A 16,932-nucleotide genomic window follows, 5' to 3' on the forward strand; every position below is an offset into this window, starting at 1 on the left:
GTGGAATGAGGAGTAACGGTAGTTCGAACTAGGAAGCCTAGTTCGAACTACCTAGTTCGTGCCGCGTGTAGCCGCGCGGCACAGGGTTCGAACAAGCGGGGATTTAAAAATGGCGGAGCCCCGCTTATGCAAATGAAGCCCGGGAAATTCAAATCCCGGGCTTCATTTGCAAGTGCGGTATGCCTACATTACCCTCCTAGTTCGAACTAGGAGGGTAGTGTAGACATACCCTCTTTTTTGAACCCTGTTAAAGTCCTAGTCTTCACCACATACTCTGGCAAGGAGTTCCAGAGGTTGACTGTGCGCTGAGTGAAGAAAAACTTCTTTTTGTTTGTTTTAAACCTGCTACGTATTAATTTAATGTGGTGACCCCTAGTTCTTATATTGTGGGAATAAGTAAATAACTTTTCCTTATTCACTTTTTCCACACCAGTCATGATTTTATAGACCTCTATCATATGTCCCCTTAGGCTGTGTCTAGACTACAAAGAAAAGTAGGAAAAAGATACGGAAATTGCAAGCTGCAATTTGTGTATCTTTTTCCACCTTTCTTCCAAAAGAGACTTTTCCGACATTTGGCCTGTCTACACTGGGCCAAATGTTGGGAAAAAAAGCCTCTTTCAGAACATCCTTTCTTCCTCGTAGAATGAGGTTTACAGGGATGCTGAAAAAACGCGTCTGCTTTTCCAAATTATTTTTCAGAAAAACAAGCATGGTCTTTGGACATGGCAGAGCTTTTCCGGAATACCTCCAGTGTCTCCTCTTTTCTAAGCTGAAAAGTCCCAGTCTTTTTAATCTCTCTTTAAATGGGACCTGTTCCAAACCCTTAATCAATTTTGTTGCCCTTTTCTGAACCTTTTTCTATGCTAATATATCTTTTTTGAGATGAGGCGATCACATCTGCACACAGTATTCATGATGTGGGCGTACATGTACCATTGTTTTATATAGAGGCAATAAGGTATGTTCTGTTTTAAACAGAATAAAACCTGCAAATTTCTGGAGCTCCAAATTTCCATAAAACCTCCAAATTTCTGGAGCTTCAGCAATAGTACCTGGGAAATTTACGACTCAACAGAACAGAACACTAAAAACCATCCTGCTCTGACAATGTCTTTACTTTAACAGCACTGAAGCCAGTGGAAGGACTCCTACTGATTTAATTAGGTATTGGATCAGGCTTTTTGTAGGAAGCCAGTTGCACCTTTCCCCCTGCATAGTCAGTCAGTGTCCCATTGCTTATGTGAGTGTTTGGGTTAGGTGCATTTTAAAAGGTATATCTGTCTTCATGCTTCAAATTACAAAGCACATGAACTGGGAACTCTCAAGCGGACAGTCCTTAGATTTGTAAATCCGAAAGCTGGGGCGAGTGCATTCACAGTGGGAGGCCTTTGATGCTGGAATTCACTTCTAAACTAACCAAGTCCTGATGAAGGCACTCGTACCTTCCCTGTCCCTGCTATTGGCCCTGGTCTGATCAGAACATAGGATCCAAGAGCGTGCCTGTCCTCTATTCACATAGCAGAGGGAAGGAAACTGCCTTTCCTTTCCAACTCTTTTGAAGCCGGGCAGTGCAACATTACACATTGTAGATGCTGGGTTAATAAAATGATCCAGGTTTGGTTTAGATATGTACAATTAAGTCTACTTTTCCTGTTCACTGAAATAATAATCAATCTTGTTCCTTTCTGAAGTATGCCTCTGTGTCCTATGACTGTCAGTTGTCTTTGTGTGCAGGGCTGTGCTATTCAATGCTGAGTGTACTTTGAATTTAGACCAGTTAAAATGTCGGATATTTCTCTGATGATGTCATTTTCCGAATCAAGTAGCCTTGCAGACAAGAAGCAGCAAATAAAAGCTGAAAAGGAAGATCGATGACTTGCATGTGGTGGATAATGTTACAAAAAAGGAACAGATAAGATGATTCGTGCTGCACTGTGTATCTAAAAAGTGCACAGAAAAGCAAAATTATAATCTTCAGGTAGGGAGATAGGGCCAAGTCCCTTCCATTTGCACCTAGTACAGTAAATTATGCAGAGAGTTTCCATGAGTGAAAGGCTGGAAACTGCTGATTGTTGATGGACCATCCAACATGATGATCAGATGTTATTTCCAAAGCCTGGATAAATTAAATTCTCTGTACCTGCCAAAAATGTAAACTGGCTTGTTGGTGCCAGCAGCTTCTCTTATCACTTGGTAGCCTGTTTACATTTGCTGGCAGATAATCACCATGACTAATGTTTATCTGACACGGACAATTTTTTCCCCCAAAATCTCTTCTCTGACCTTAACCAATTGTGTTCAGAAATGATTAATGAAAATCTCCAAAAGAGTATCATATGCTAAGACATCTCCCAGCCCTTATTATGAACAGAGGGACAATGATTTCTGGAGACACTTTGAAACATAAAAACTAAAAAATTCAGCCACTCCAGAGAGCAGGGCAGAGCTGAAATAGGTCCCTTTTATTTCTGTGCTACAGTCAATGTCTTTATGGCAATTCTCTTAATTTCCTTTCCAATCACTGTATTTGTGGTTGGTATATTTATTTATGAAACTGATCCCCTCTGCTTACAGGGTACTGCACTGTTAAATATCTAAGGGCTCTGCTTTCTAGATAGACAGACAGCCACTTTGTATTCAAAAGCTTCAGAAGGGTAGCCGAGTTAGTCTGTACAGGATAAACTAAAAAAACAACAGATAGTCTGGTAGCACCTGAGGGTACGTCTAGACTACATGCCTCTGTCGCCAGAGGCATGTAGATTAGGCTACCAGACATAGTAAAATGAAGCGGTGATTTAAATAATCGCCGCTTCATTTAAATTTACATGGCTGCCGCGCTGAGCCGACAAACAGCTAATCAGCTGTTTGTCGGCTCAGCGCGATAGTCTGGATGCGCGGGTGGCGACATCAAGGGTATTTGTCGACCACCCAGGTAAACCTCATCCCAGGAGGCTTACCTGGGTGGTTGACAAATACCTTTGATGTCGACACCCGCGTATCCAAACTATCGCGCTGAACCGACAAACAGCTGATCAGCTGTTTGTCGGCTCAGCGGGCAGCCATGTAAATTTAAATGAAGCGGCGATTATTTAAATCGCCGCTTCATTTTACTATGTCTGGTAGCCTAATCTACATGCCTCTGGTGACAGAGGCATGTAGTCTGGATGTACCCTTAGAAACTAACAAAACATGTAGATAGTATCATGAGCTTTCACGGGCACAACCCATTTCTTCAGGTGATGAAAGCTCACGATACCACCTACATGTTTTGTTAGTCTTTAAAGTGCTACCAGACTGTTGTTTTTTTAGTTTTTCTTTGTATTCAGTTCAGCACCCCTTGTCAGAGGAGTGGTGCACATTGTAGTCTTTCTTGGTGACTTTACTTTTGTTCTTTCTTGTTTCCTTAGCCTAAAATAAATGTCACTCTGAACACAAGAATGGCCATACTGTATCAGATAAATGGTCCATCTGGCCCAGCATCCAGTCTTCTCATAGTGGCCAATCCCAGATGCTTCAAAGGGAATGAATAGAAGAGCACATCTATCAAGTGATCTTTCCCCTGTTCTCCAGTCCCAGTATCTGTCAGTTAGAGGCTTAGGGACACCCAAAGAATAGGATTGCATTTCTGCCCATCCTGGCTAATGTCCTCCATGGACTTATCTAATTATTTTTAGAACCCATTTATAGTTTTGGTCTTCATAATATGCCCTGACAAATTCCACAGGTTGACTGTGCATTGTGTGGAGAAGTATTTCTTTTGCTGTTTTTTTTTTTTAAAACTTGCTGCCTGTGAATGTCATGGAGTGACCCTTATTCTTGTGTTATGTGATGGGGCAAATTACATGTCCTTATTTCCTGTCCTCACACCATTCATGATTTTATAGACCTCTATCATATCTAGGTGACCAGAGAGTAAATTTGAAAATTGGGACACTTGTTTTGGGAGGGGGGAAGTGGAGAGTATATAAGACAAAGCAGTAAATATTGGGATGATTCCAATAATATTTGGACCTGTTGTCATCCTAATCACATATCCCTTTAGTTGTTTCATTTCCAAACTGAACAATCTTTTTAATCTCTCATCATATGGAAGCTGTTCTATACTCCAAATAATTGTTGTTGCCCTTCTCTGTATCTTTTCCTTTTGGAGTATAACCTTTTAGAGATGGGAGGACCAGAACTGCACACGGTATTCAAAGCGTGGGTATACTATGAATTTGTCTAGTGGCATTATGATATTTGCTGTCTTATTATCTATCCCTGTCTTAGAGGTTCCTAAATTTTGGTTCACTATCCTAAGGAATTAACTTGGGGTGCCCCATTTTGAAAGTCAACACAAAATCGTGATTGGAATGAATATAAAAAGAATATTGTCAAGCTTCTCGCAGCATCTAGTAGGACCCTGCACATAAATGTTTGCAGGAGTTAGGCCACATGGCATACCACAGAAGGAAAAGTCCATTTTATAGCAATGTATCTAGCCACTCAGTTATTGTTCAGATTGCCCTGATGTCACAATGAGGGGCAAATGCTTCGTAAAACTCAAAGAGCCACATTCATGCAGGAATTTTGTTTCATTCATGCAGGAAGTTGTCTTAGCTCCTGAGCTCGTCCATCACTTACACATACTCCCTCAGAGTATGTCTACACTACCCCCCTAGTTCGAACTAGGGGGGGTAATGTAGTCATACGGAGTTGCAAATGAAGCCCAGGATTTGAATTTCCCGGGCTTCATTTGCATAAAGCCGGCCGGCGCCATTTTTAAATGCCGGCTAGGTCGGACCCCGTGCCGCGCGGCTACACGCGGCACGGACTAGCTAGTTCGGAACGTGGAACGAGGCGTACAGCTAGTTCGGATTAGGCTTCCTAATCTGAACTAGCTAGTCCATGCCACGTGTAGGTGCGCGGCACGGGGGTCCGACCTAGCCGGCATTTAAAAATGGCGCCGGCCGGCTTTATGCAAATGAAGCCCGGGAAATTCAAATCCCGGGCTTCATTTGCAACTCCGTATGACTACATTACCCCCCCTAGTTTGAACTAGGGGGGTAGTGTAGACATACCCTCAGAGCTCCATCTAGGTGGTGGGTGCTTTGAGCTCACTTGTCTAACTCGGTCAGAAACAACATGGCAGGAAAGCAAGGAAGACAAGCTTAGCAGAGCAATTCTTAAGTCTTTGACTCTACTCTTAATGCATCTGAGAATGACAGATCTTTGAAGGTAATGAAAGTTTTGCAATGTACCTTTCCCTAGTCTGGGCTCACCCTTCTGTGAGGCAGTGGTTCTTTACTTATGGTGATCAGTTTCTCCTGCCAGTTTTTCTTACAGGAGTTGATGGAAGGAAGCTAAAAGCAAAGGAAGGACAGAAAAATCAAATGTACAACTACAAAAATGTGGAATAACTGACTCGTTAAGGACTACTTAGAAAAGCTGGACATGCACAGGTCCCCGGGACCATATCTATTGCATCTGAGGATGCTGAGAGACTGGATGATGTGATTGCAGATCCATTGGCCATTATCATTGAAAACTCATGATGATCGGGGGAGGTCCCATTTGATTAGAAAAGGCAAATGTAGTGCCCATCTTTAAAAAAGGGAAGATGGAAAATATGGGGAACCACAGACTAGTCAGCCTCACCTCAGTCCCAGGAAAAATCAGGAAAAAACATAGGGCAGTTTCTCAAGGAATCTATTTTGAAACATTTGGAGAAGAGGAAGGTGATCAGGAACAGTCAATATGAATTCACCAAGGGCAAGTCATTCCTGACCAACCCAATTGCCTTCTATGATGAGATAACTGGCTCTGTGGATATGGAGAAAGTGGTGGATGCAATATACTTTGACTTCAGCAAAGCTTTTGATACAGTCTCCCACAGTATTCTTGCCAGCAAGATTAAGCAGTATGTACTAGGTGAATGGACTATACGGTGGCTAGATCGTCAGGCTCAGTGGGTAGTGATCAACAAGTTGATGTCAAGTTGGCATCAAGTGGTATCAAGTAGAGTGCCCCAGCGATCAGTCCTGGGGCTCATTTTATTGAATATCGTCATTAATGATCTGAATGATGGGCTGGATTGTACTCTCAGCAGGTTTGAGGGTGACACTACGCTTGAGGGAGAGGTTGATATGCTGGAGGATAGGGACAGGGTCCAGAGTGGACTAGACAAATTGGAGGATTGGGCCATAAGAAATCTGATGAGGTTCAACAAGAATCCCATGCACTGCTACAGGCGGGGGACCAAATGGTTAAGTGACAGTTCTGCAGAAAATGACTCAGGATTACAGCAGATAAGAAGCTGGATATGAGTCTACCATGTGCCCGTGTTGCCAAGAAGTCTAAAAGCATACTGGGCTGCATTTATAGAAGCTTTGCCAACAGATCGAGGGAAGTGATTATTCCCCTCTATTTGGCACTGGTGATTATTCCCCTCTATTTTGACATCTGGAATATAGCATCCAGTTTTGGGGCCTCTACTGCAGAAAGGATGTGGACAAATTGAAGAGAATCCAGTAGAGGGCAACAAAAATAATTAGGGGGTTGGGGCGCATGACTTATGAGGAGAGGCTGACAACAGCCTTCAACTACCTGAAGGGGGGTTCCAAAGAGGACGATGCTAGACTGTTCTCAGTGGTGACAGATGATGGAACAAGGAGTAATGGTCACACGGTGCAACGGGAGAGGTCTAGGTTGGACATTTGGAAAGACTATTTGATTAGGAGGGTAGTGAAGTGCTGGAATGGGTTACCTAAGGAGGTGGTGGGATCTCCATCCTCAGAGGTTTTTAAGACGAGACTTGACAAAGCTCTGGCTGCGATGAATTAGTTGGAGTTGGTCTTGCTTTGAGCAGGGGGTTGGACTAGATGACCTCCTGAGGTCTCTTCCAATCCTAATCTTCTAGGATTGATTTTATGGAAAGCAGGACCGGTAGTTGCAAAACACACTTTCCTGAGTGTCTCAGTTCTTCGTACTTGTGTTTCTACAGGAAGCAGATTCCCCGGGAGCAGGGGTGTTTTTTTAAAATACCAGATAAAATATCCTGCGCATTAGAAGGTTTTAAATACATTTTTATGCCAAATAGGTCCACCTGGCCTCCATATGGAATCTGACAATAACTCACCAGAGACAATGTTTCTTTTGACACAACAGTTTCAATTGCCATAGAAGCACAGCTTTAAACTGTGGCTGGGACCTCCGACAGTTGACATTGTCTTGGGGATACACTGAGAATGGCTGTCCGTTTACAGCTCAAACCACCTGTTTTTGTAAGGCACAGGCAACCTATAGGTCTGCGGGTGGGTTTGCTGTCACAGGTGTCTTCCAAATGGCTTTCTCAGCATTGGTAGACCTTCATAGAATCATAGAACCATAGAACCATAGAGCTGGAAGAGACCTCAGAAGGTCATCAAGGACCAAACCCAACTATATCAACCCAGCCAGGGCTTTGTCAAGCCGAGACTTAAACACCTATAGGGATGTAGACTCCTCTACTTCCCTAGGTAACCCATTCCAGTGCTTCACTACCCTCCTAGTGAAATACCTGGGCCTCTCCCACCACAACTTGAGACCATTGCTCCTTGTTCTGCCATCTGTCACTACTGAGAACAGCCTCTCACCATCCTCTTTGGAACCTCCCTTCAGGAAGTTGAAGGCTGCTATCAAATCCCCCCTCACTCTTAGCTTCTGCAGACTAAACAGACCCAACTCCCTCAGCCTCTCATATGCTCCAACCCCCTAATCATTTTGGTTGCCCTCCGCTGGACCCTCTCCAATGCGTCCACATCCTTTTTGTAGTGGGGGGCCCAGAACTGGACACAATACTCCAGATGTGGCCTCACCAAAGCCGAATAAAGGGGAATAATGACATCTCTGGATCTGCTGGCAATGCTCCTCTTAATGCAACCTAATATGCCATTAACCTTCTTGGCTACAAGGGCACACTGTTGACTCATATCCAGCTTCTCATCCACTGTAATGCCCAGGTCCTTTTCTGCAGAACTACTACTTAACTGGTTGGTCTCCAGCTTGCAACTATGCTTGAGATTCTTCTGTCCCAAGTGCAGGACTCTATACTTGTCCTTGTTGAACCTCATCAGATTTCTTGTGGTCCAAACCTCCAATTTGTCTAAGTCACTCTGGACCCTATCTCTTTCCTCAAGTGTATCTACATCTCCCCCTAGCTTAGTGTCATCCGCAAACTTGCTGAGGGTGCAATCCATCCCCTCATCCAGGTCATTAATACAGATATTGAACAAAACCGGTCCTAGAACCGAACCGTAGGGCACTCCGCTAGAAACTGACCGCCATCCTGACATTGAGCCGTTGATCACTACACGCTGGCCCCGGCCCTCTAGCCATCTTTCTATCCATCTTACTGTCCATTTATCCATTCCACATTCCCTTAACTTGCTTGCAAGAATATTGTGGGAGACCGTATCAAAAGCCTTGCTAAAGTCAAGGTATATCACATCCACTGACTTTCCCACATCCACAGAGCCAGTTACCTCATCATAGAAGCTAATCAGATTGGTCAGGCACAACTTTCCCTTTGTGAATCCATGCTGACTATTCCTAATCACTTTCCTCTCTTCCAAGTGCCTCAAAATGGATTCCTTAAGGATCCCTTCCATGATTTTTCTAGGAACCGAGGTAAGACTGACTGGCCTATAGTTCCCTGGATCGTCCTTCTTCCCTTTTTTGAAGATGGGCACTACATTTGCCTTTTTCCAATCATCCGGGATTTCTCCCAACCTCCACGACTTTTCAAAGATAATGGCCAAAGGCTCCTCAATGACATTTGCCAACCCCCTCAGTACCCTAAGATGCATTAAGTCCGGACCCATGGATTTGTGTACATTTAGCTTTTCTAAATAGTTCCTAACCTGTTCTTTACCCACGAAGATGGGCTGTCCATCTTCATCTCATCTTGTGTCACTTAGCGCATTAGTCTGGGAGCCCACCTTGTCCATGAATACAGAGGCAAAGAAAGCATTGAGTACTTCAACTTTCCCCACATCATCTGTCACTAGGTTACCTCCTTCATCCAGTAGGGGCCGCACACCCTCTCTGATCACCTTCTTCTTGTTAACATGCCTGTAGAAACCGTTCTTGTTATCCTTCACATCCTTAGCCAGTCGCAATTCCATTTGCGCTTTCGCCTTCCTGATAACCCCCCGGCATTCTCAAGCTATACATTTAAACCCCTCCCTGGTCATTTGTCCAAGTTTCCACTTTTTGTAAGCTTCCTTTTTGTGCTTAAGTTCACCAAGGATTTCCCCTGTAAGCCAATCCGGTCTCCTACCATGTTTGCCTCTCTTGCTACGCGTAGGGATGGTTTCTTTCTGTGCCTTCAATAAGGCTTCTTTAAAATACTGCCAGCTGTCCTGGACTCCTTTCCCCTTCATGTTACCATCCCAGGGGATTCTGCCCATCAGGTCTCTGAGGGAGTCAAAATCTGCTTTTTTGAAGTCCAAGGTGTGTATTTTACTACTCGCTTTTCTTTCTTCGGTCAGGATCCTGAAATCTACCATCTCATGATCACTGCTTCCCAGGTTGTAACCCACCTCTACTTCCCCTCTTAGTTCCTCCCTGTTTGTGAGCAGAAGGTCAAACTGCTCACGACCCCTGGTCGGATCCTTCAGCACTTGTGTCAAGAAGTTATCCCCAACATTCTCCAAAAACTTCCTGGATTGCCTGTGTACTGCCGTATTGGTTTCCCAACAGATGTCAGGGTGATTAGAGTCCCCCATGAGAACCAGGGCCTGCGATCTGGAAGCTTCTCTCAGTTGTCCGAAGAAAGCCTCATCTACCTCATCCACCTGATTCGGTGGCCTGTAGCAGACACCAACCACAACATCACTGCTGTTGTATGCTTCTTTAAACTTAACCCATAGACTCTCAACAGGTTTTTCTCCCTCTTTATACTGGAGTTCAGAGGAATCCTAGTGCTCCCTTACATATAGTGCAACTCCTCCTCTTTTTCTCCCCTGCCTGTTCTTCCTGAACAGTCTATACCCGTGGTCCCCAACCCGGTGCCCGCGGGCGCCATGGCGCCCGCCGGGCACTTTACATGCGCCCGCGGAGCAATCTGGGCTGGCAGGTGCCAGCCCCGGGCGCATGGCTGGTCCCGGCCCCGGGGGCGCCGCGCATGCCCTTGCTGGCTCCGGCTCCGGCTCCGGCTCCGGCCTTGGCCCCGCCCCCGGGGGCACCGCGCGTGCTCTGGCCCCGGCCCCGGTCTTGGCCCCGCGGCGCTTACGGGGGCGCGCCGGCCCCGGGCGCGTGGCTATGGGGGGGGCCCCCGACCCCGGATACGTGGCTATGGGGGGGCCCCCGACCCCGGGTGCGTGGCTATGGGGGGGCCGCCCCCGGGCGGGCAAGTGTCCCCGCCCCCTGGCGCCCGCCACCTGAAAAGGTTGGGGACCACTGGTCTATACCCTTCCATGACAGCGCTCCAGTCATGTGAGTCATCCCACCAAGTCTCTGTTATCCCAATTAAATCATATTTCATGGACTGGGCCAGGGCCTCCAGTTCTTCCTGTTTGTTGCCCAGGCTTCTCACATTAATGTACAAACACCTCAGGTAACCAGTTGATCGCCCTATCTTCTCCATTCAAATCAGGGATCCTCCTTTCTTGCTCCTTCCTCTCTGCATTTCTTCCCGGTATCTGACTTTCCCACTCCCCTCAGGGTTTTGGTCACCGTCCCCTGACGTGCCTAGTTTAAAGCCCTCCTCACTAGGTTTGCAAGCCTGCCTGCAGAGATGCTCCTTCCTCTCTTTGTTAGGTGGATCCCATCTCTTCCTAACAATCCTTGTGCCCAGAACAGAGTCCCATGGTCGAAGAAACCAAAGCCCTCTCTGCAACACCACCTGCACAACCATGCATTTACATCCTCAATTCAACGATCCCTGCCCAGTCCTTTCCCTTCAACAGGGAGGATGGACGAGAACACCACTTGCGCTCCGAATTTTTGTATCCTTCTTCCCAGCACTACATAATCCGTAGTAATCCACTCAAGGTCATTCTTGGCCATATCGTTAGTTCCCATGTGGAGAAGCAGGAAGGGGTAGCAATCTGAAGGTTTGCTCAGTTTGGTAAGCCTGTCAGTCACATCCTGAATGCGAGCTCCCGGTAAGCAGCACACCTCTCAAGATTCCAGGTCCGGATGGCAGATGGATGGCTCAGTCCCTCTTAGGAGGGAGTCCCCGACCACCACCACCTGTCGTTTTCTTTTGGGGGTGGTGGCTGTGGAACCCCCATCCCTAGGACTACACATCCCATGCCTTCCAGTAGATGGTGTTCCCTTCCGGTTTCTTCCTTGTGAGGTCCCTTCCAGAGCTTTCAGCACTGCAGAGCCTGTGGAGAGAGCCTGAAAGCGATTACTTACCTCTATAGCATTGGGGAATTCCCATGCTTTCTCCCCTTCTAGAAGTTACATGCTGCCAGTTTTCTTCTTGGTCATGTACTGCCCTCTCTGGCTCTTCCACCTGCTGTGCTTGAAGGATTAAATGCTGCCTTCTATCGAGGAAGTCTTCATCCTCTCTGATTGAGCATACGGTCGACACTTGCACCTCCAGTCCTCTAATTTTTTCTTCCAAAATGTTGACCAGCTTGCACTTAGTGCAGATGAAATCCGTTCTTTATTCCGGGAGGAAGACAAACATGTCACACTCCGTGCAGGTAACAACAGCAGACCTATCACCATCCATCGCTGCTGTCCTAGAGAGGGGATTTAAAAAGAAAGGCAAGAGAACCTCACCCCCTTCCCAACTCCCTCTCTAAACTCACTGTTAGCACTCACCTGTTCGCAAGCTCCTTGGTCGCTTGCCCACTGCCTTATAAAGCCCTGGAGTGCCTGAAAGTCCCTCCTCCTACCAAGGCTCAGCCAATCAGCAGAGGCTTCTAGAATTCAAACTTTAATTAGAAGCCAACAGTTTCCACCTGCCAATCACAGCACACACTCCATGAAGAGGTGGGGGAGGGCAAAGGAGAAGTGTGTGTGGGGGGGAAGTCTCACTCACAAACACAGGGGAAAAAACAAACAAAAACAAAAAAAGAACACACACCAACCCTCACTCACGGAGACAAGCTCAGCACACAGTAAGAAAGCCCCAATAACAACACACACTTCCCTCAAGAGTCCTAATACCTCAGTGGAGATGGTAAAGAGACTAAACAGCCCTAACCTGAGGAGCTGGAAGATAGGCTGGGTAGCTCCCCTCACACATCACTAGCACAGTCCCCTGAATGCCTTCATCCATCCCATCATGACCCAAAAGCACCATGCCCTGTTCTACACTAGGGAGTTATTTCGAAATACCCCCCTTATGTTGAAATAACAAGCAGAGTGTCCACACTACCAAGCCCATTATTTCAAAATAACAGACTGGTTATTTCAAAAGCTATGCTCCTGCTTCCTCTGGGGAATAATGCTTATTTCAAAATAGCGGTAGTGTGGACCCTCCGCTGCTGCTATTTCGAAATAACTATTCCCCAGAATAATTCGACGTAATTACTCCCCAGTGCTTCCTCAGGCTCTATGTCGAGGTAGTGTGTCCACAATAACAGAACCTGCCTTGGACTAATTTCGAGGCTTCCCCTATAGTGTGGACACTTTCAGTTTTGTTATTTCAGGAGTTATTAAATTGATTTTAGTTATTTCAAAATAGTTTCCTAGTGTAGACATGCCCCTTGGGACCTCAGGTGGGGTACTGGTCACCAGGGCTCTCTTCCACTTTGCCTCTCTGTCTCTCCACAGGCTTCCCCACAAGTGTCCCCACACTCCCAGTAGCTCAGATGGTCGTTGTTCGGGGAGCAGGATGCATTTTCAGGCCTTACAGCCCATCACCGCCAATTTTATTAACTCCCTTTATGTCTGTCCCACAGGTTACTTGTTGAGGGAAGGTTGTGGAGATGATAGCTCCCTTCAGGGACAGGGAGGTGCCAGCTACTCTCTTCTACATTAGTAATCTTCATGGGAATGAGGTAGGATCTTCAGGAACAGGACAGGTTCAGGGCCCTTTCTACCCCAAGCTAGGATATGCAGGGAGAGGATGACACGTCTCTCCCCTCTTTTACATGGCATGTTTCTTTCAAAAAACCTGTACTATGACAATGGTATATAGTTAAAAACTCCTAATCATATGGGCCTCAATTCAGCAGTTACATAAGCACAGTCTAACCTTAAGCATCTGAGGGTACATCTACACTGCATGGCTATTTTGAAATAAGCTATTATGGAACAGTTATTCTGAAATAGCTTATTTCAAAATAGCACATCTACACTGCAGGGAAGCCACGAATTAGACTGAGGCAGGCTTCCCTAATGTGGACGTGCTACCTTGATTTAGAGCCCCCGAAGGCACTGGGGAGGAATAACTTAGAATGGCCCTGTTTGAGAGGCTATTTCGAAATAACAGCAGTGGAGCATCTATACATGCCTTATTTCAAAATAGCTATTTCAGAATAGGCATTATTCCTTGTAGAATTAAGTTTACAGATTTCAGACTAAGCTGTCTGTTATTTCGAAATTATTTCAAAATAACGGAATGGCTGTCTAGACGCTTGTATTGTTATTTCAAAATAACGCTAGTTATCTCGAAATAATGGTGCAGTGTAAATGCATCCTGAGTTAGCCCCTGGATTTCAGGCTTGTACTCAAGATACTTTGGTGGCTAAAGGCCTTAATTCACAGTAAACAGTGTTCTAAACCAGTGTTTCTCAACCTGTATTTAATAAAATACCCCTTTACAAAAAAATTGTACCTACAGTTTTCAGACACACAAAATTTTTTCCTACCATTGCAACACATTTGTTTAAACAACTTAATTGTAGCTGGGCGGGCAATGACATTTTTGGGTGTAAAAAGTACAAAAATAATAAAGCGCTGTAAAACTTAAAACAAAAATTCAGTTTTCTCCACATTTCAGTTGTGTTCACGTGCCCCCTGACTTCTCTCAAGTACCCCTAAGGGTACTGATACCACTGGCTGAGAAACACTGTTCTAAACCACCTTATTGGATATAGTTATTTTAAAAATATTAATCTATCCCATCCCATTCATGTAATCTATTTAGACTGAAAGCATTTTAATTCAGGAAACCTAACTTCTTTCCTTGTAAAGTGACTGGCTGTACAAAAATTAAATCACAATATATCGTATATATATATAGAATGTGTTTTTCTTCATGTAACACAGTATATATACATGTATAAAATAAATGGTAGAGCATAATTGCACTGTGTTAGTATAGGAAATATATCCTGATTATAATAAGAATACAGTAAAAGTAAACTCACGGGGAAAGATAAAACTTATAAAACCATTTATGTTTAGCTTGGAGAAGATGGGGCCCTGAAAATACTTTCTCTTAACCAGATGTTTGCAGTCTTTTCTTAACTGAACCATTCATAGATTATTCAGTGAATTATTTCAGGTTTGGAAATGGTGACTTGTTAAAAGAGAGGAGAGAGCGAGAGTAGCACAAACTGCCATTATTATGTAAATAGGCCCAGAGGAAAAAGGACAGTGCAAATGATAGCACTGATCTAATTATCTGCAGGCCAATATAGCCAAGTCACTGAAAGAGGCCCACAGAAAAGGCTGCCACAGAAGCACAAAAAACAGCCAGAAAACAATAAGGAACTTAGCAACAGTATAAAAACCGACTTCTTCCTGTGCACAAAGAGCAGTTTTATGAGCATTTTTCTTGCTTTCAGTTTGCAGAAAAGGTTAGACTACATTTTAAATACTATCCCATGGGCTCCTCCCCCCCAAGCATGAACGATTCTCTGGCACCCTATCGTATATTTGCCCATACAGCAGTGGGAATGCTGAAAGATGCAGTCTGGCTTAACATGGTCAAATTGCCGTCCATGTGGTTTCCTTTGGGCTGACATTACAAACTGTAGACAGCTTGTGGCTCATTGAAAGACCCTGTTAGGCAGTTTAGATGATGGAAGTGCCCTTGGTACTGAGTGAGGACTGCTGGCTTTTCAGGGAAAGAGATAGTCTAAAGCATCCTTTTTTTCTCTTTAGCACTGTCTGGGGAATCGCAGAATCACAGAATGCAAGAACTGGAAGGGGCCTTGAAAGATCATCAAGTCCAGTCCCCTGCCCTCATGGCAGGATCAAGCTCATGAGCAGCTGCAGCTCAGAAGGCTGCCTCACAGCAAAACAGTCAGGGGGCACATACAAGTAAGAAGCAAAGAAAAAAATCCAAACCCCAAATCCAAAAACAAAACCCCTGGCTCCACAACGGGGAGCAGAAAAAAAAAGACGCTCACCTCACTCCCCCTCAAGCTCCAGCCCCAAGGAAGGGGCATGGCAGGAGGTGGGCCACATTAACTCTTCTGAGGCCTGGGTGAGGCCAAAAATAGGGAGTTCATTGTGCATGAGGGGGCTGCAGGGAAGCAGGCTGGAGGTGGGGGGGTCTGTACAGGAGGTATAGTACAGGAGTGGGTTGGTGGGTGGGGAGTCTGGAAGGGAAAGAAGATGCCAGAGTGGGATAGGTGTGGGATCTAGAAGGGAGGGTGCATGGGCAGGGTTAGGGTGGGGGATGGGGTCCGGATGGGGTCTGGGTGGGAGGGGGTGCAGAAGCAGGGTTAGGGTGCAGGATCTGGATGGGAGGGAGTTGTGGGAGGAGCACGATTCCTGGCCAGTGGGAGCAATGTGGGGCAGTGCCTGCAGGGAAGTGCTCCCTGCTGTGGGCAGAGACACTCCATCCCACCACGCCAGGCAGAGCCCCTGGGTTGAACCCGGCCCCACCGCTGCCTTCACTTGTTCTTTGACTACTGAGAGCTGCTAACCTCCTCCCATACTGTGCTGCCCAGTGCAGCAATCTGGGAACAGACTTTGTGAAGACCAAGGCAAAAAAAGCTTTTGAGTACTTCAGCTTTTTCCACATCATCTGTTACTAGGTTGCCTTCCCATTCAGCAAGGGTTCCACACTTTCCCTGAACTTTTTCTTGTTGCTAACATAACTGTGGAAACCCTTGTTAACCTTCATGGCCCTTGCTAGCTACAACTTCAGTTGCACTTTGGCCTTCATGATTACACCTTGAATGCTCGATCAATAGTTTTACACTCTGCCCTAGTCATCTGGCCAAGTTTCCACTTCTTGTAAGCTTCCTTTTAATGTTTAAACTCACCAAAGATTTATCTGTTAAGCTAAGCTGGTCACCTGACATGTTTGCTATTCTTTCTGCACATTGGGATGGTTTGCTCCTGCATCCTCAATAAGGCTTTTTAAAAATACAGCCAGTTCTCCTGGACCTCTTTCCTCCTTATATCTGCCTCCCAGGGGATCTTGCCCATCAGTTTCCTGAGGGAGTCAAAGTTTACTTTTCTGATGGCCAGGATCTGTGTTCTGCTGCTCTCCTTTCTTCCTTTTGTCAGGATCCTGAACATGACCATCTCATGATCACTTCACATCCACTTCCTCTACCAATTCTTCCCTGTGTGAGAGCAGCAGGTCAAGAAGAGCCTGACCCTTAGTTGCTTCCTCCAGCACTTACACCAGGAAGGTGTCCCCAACAACCTCCAGAAATGCTCTGGAATGGCTGTGCACTGCTGTGTTGCTTTCCCAGCAGATGTCTCCCATGACAGCCAGGGCCTGTGATCTGGAAACTTCTGTTACTTGTCCAAAGAAAGCTTTATCTTCCTCAGCCTTCTGGTCTGGTTGTCTATAGCAGATGCCCACTGTGACATCAACTTTGTTGCTCTCTTCTCTAATCTTAAGCCAAAGACTCTTAACGGTTTCATACTGGAGAACTGGGCAATCATACTGCTCTCTTACATAAGCTGTGTCTACACTACATTCCTTTTCTCAAAAAAGGGATGTAAATTAGACACTTCGAAATTGCAAATAAAGCCGGATTTAAATTTCCCACACTTCATTTGCATGAAGGCGGCCATGGTTTTTTTCGAAAAGGG

General features: G+C 45.5%; 1 long non-coding RNA gene across 3 annotated transcripts in view; it reads right to left on the bottom strand.

The window, feature by feature from the left end:
* The window catches only part of LOC112547328 (uncharacterized), a 46,546-nt gene extending 34,593 nt beyond the window's left edge, over positions 1–11,953 (bottom strand). For 2 of the 3 annotated variants that reach the window (XR_012900781.1, XR_012900783.1), the window contains exon 1: positions 5,244–5,347. This is a non-coding gene — a long non-coding RNA (uncharacterized LOC112547328). Of the gene's footprint in view, positions 1–5,243; positions 5,348–11,799 lie in introns of those variants that run through there. The other variant, XR_003091046.2, reaches the window with a different exon arrangement.
* Positions 11,954–16,932: the final 4,979 nt, after the last annotated feature.

This window comes from Pelodiscus sinensis, chromosome 1, assembly GCF_049634645.1.
Source record: "Pelodiscus sinensis isolate JC-2024 chromosome 1, ASM4963464v1, whole genome shotgun sequence".
Classification (NCBI taxonomy): Eukaryota; Metazoa; Chordata; order Testudines; family Trionychidae; genus Pelodiscus; species Pelodiscus sinensis.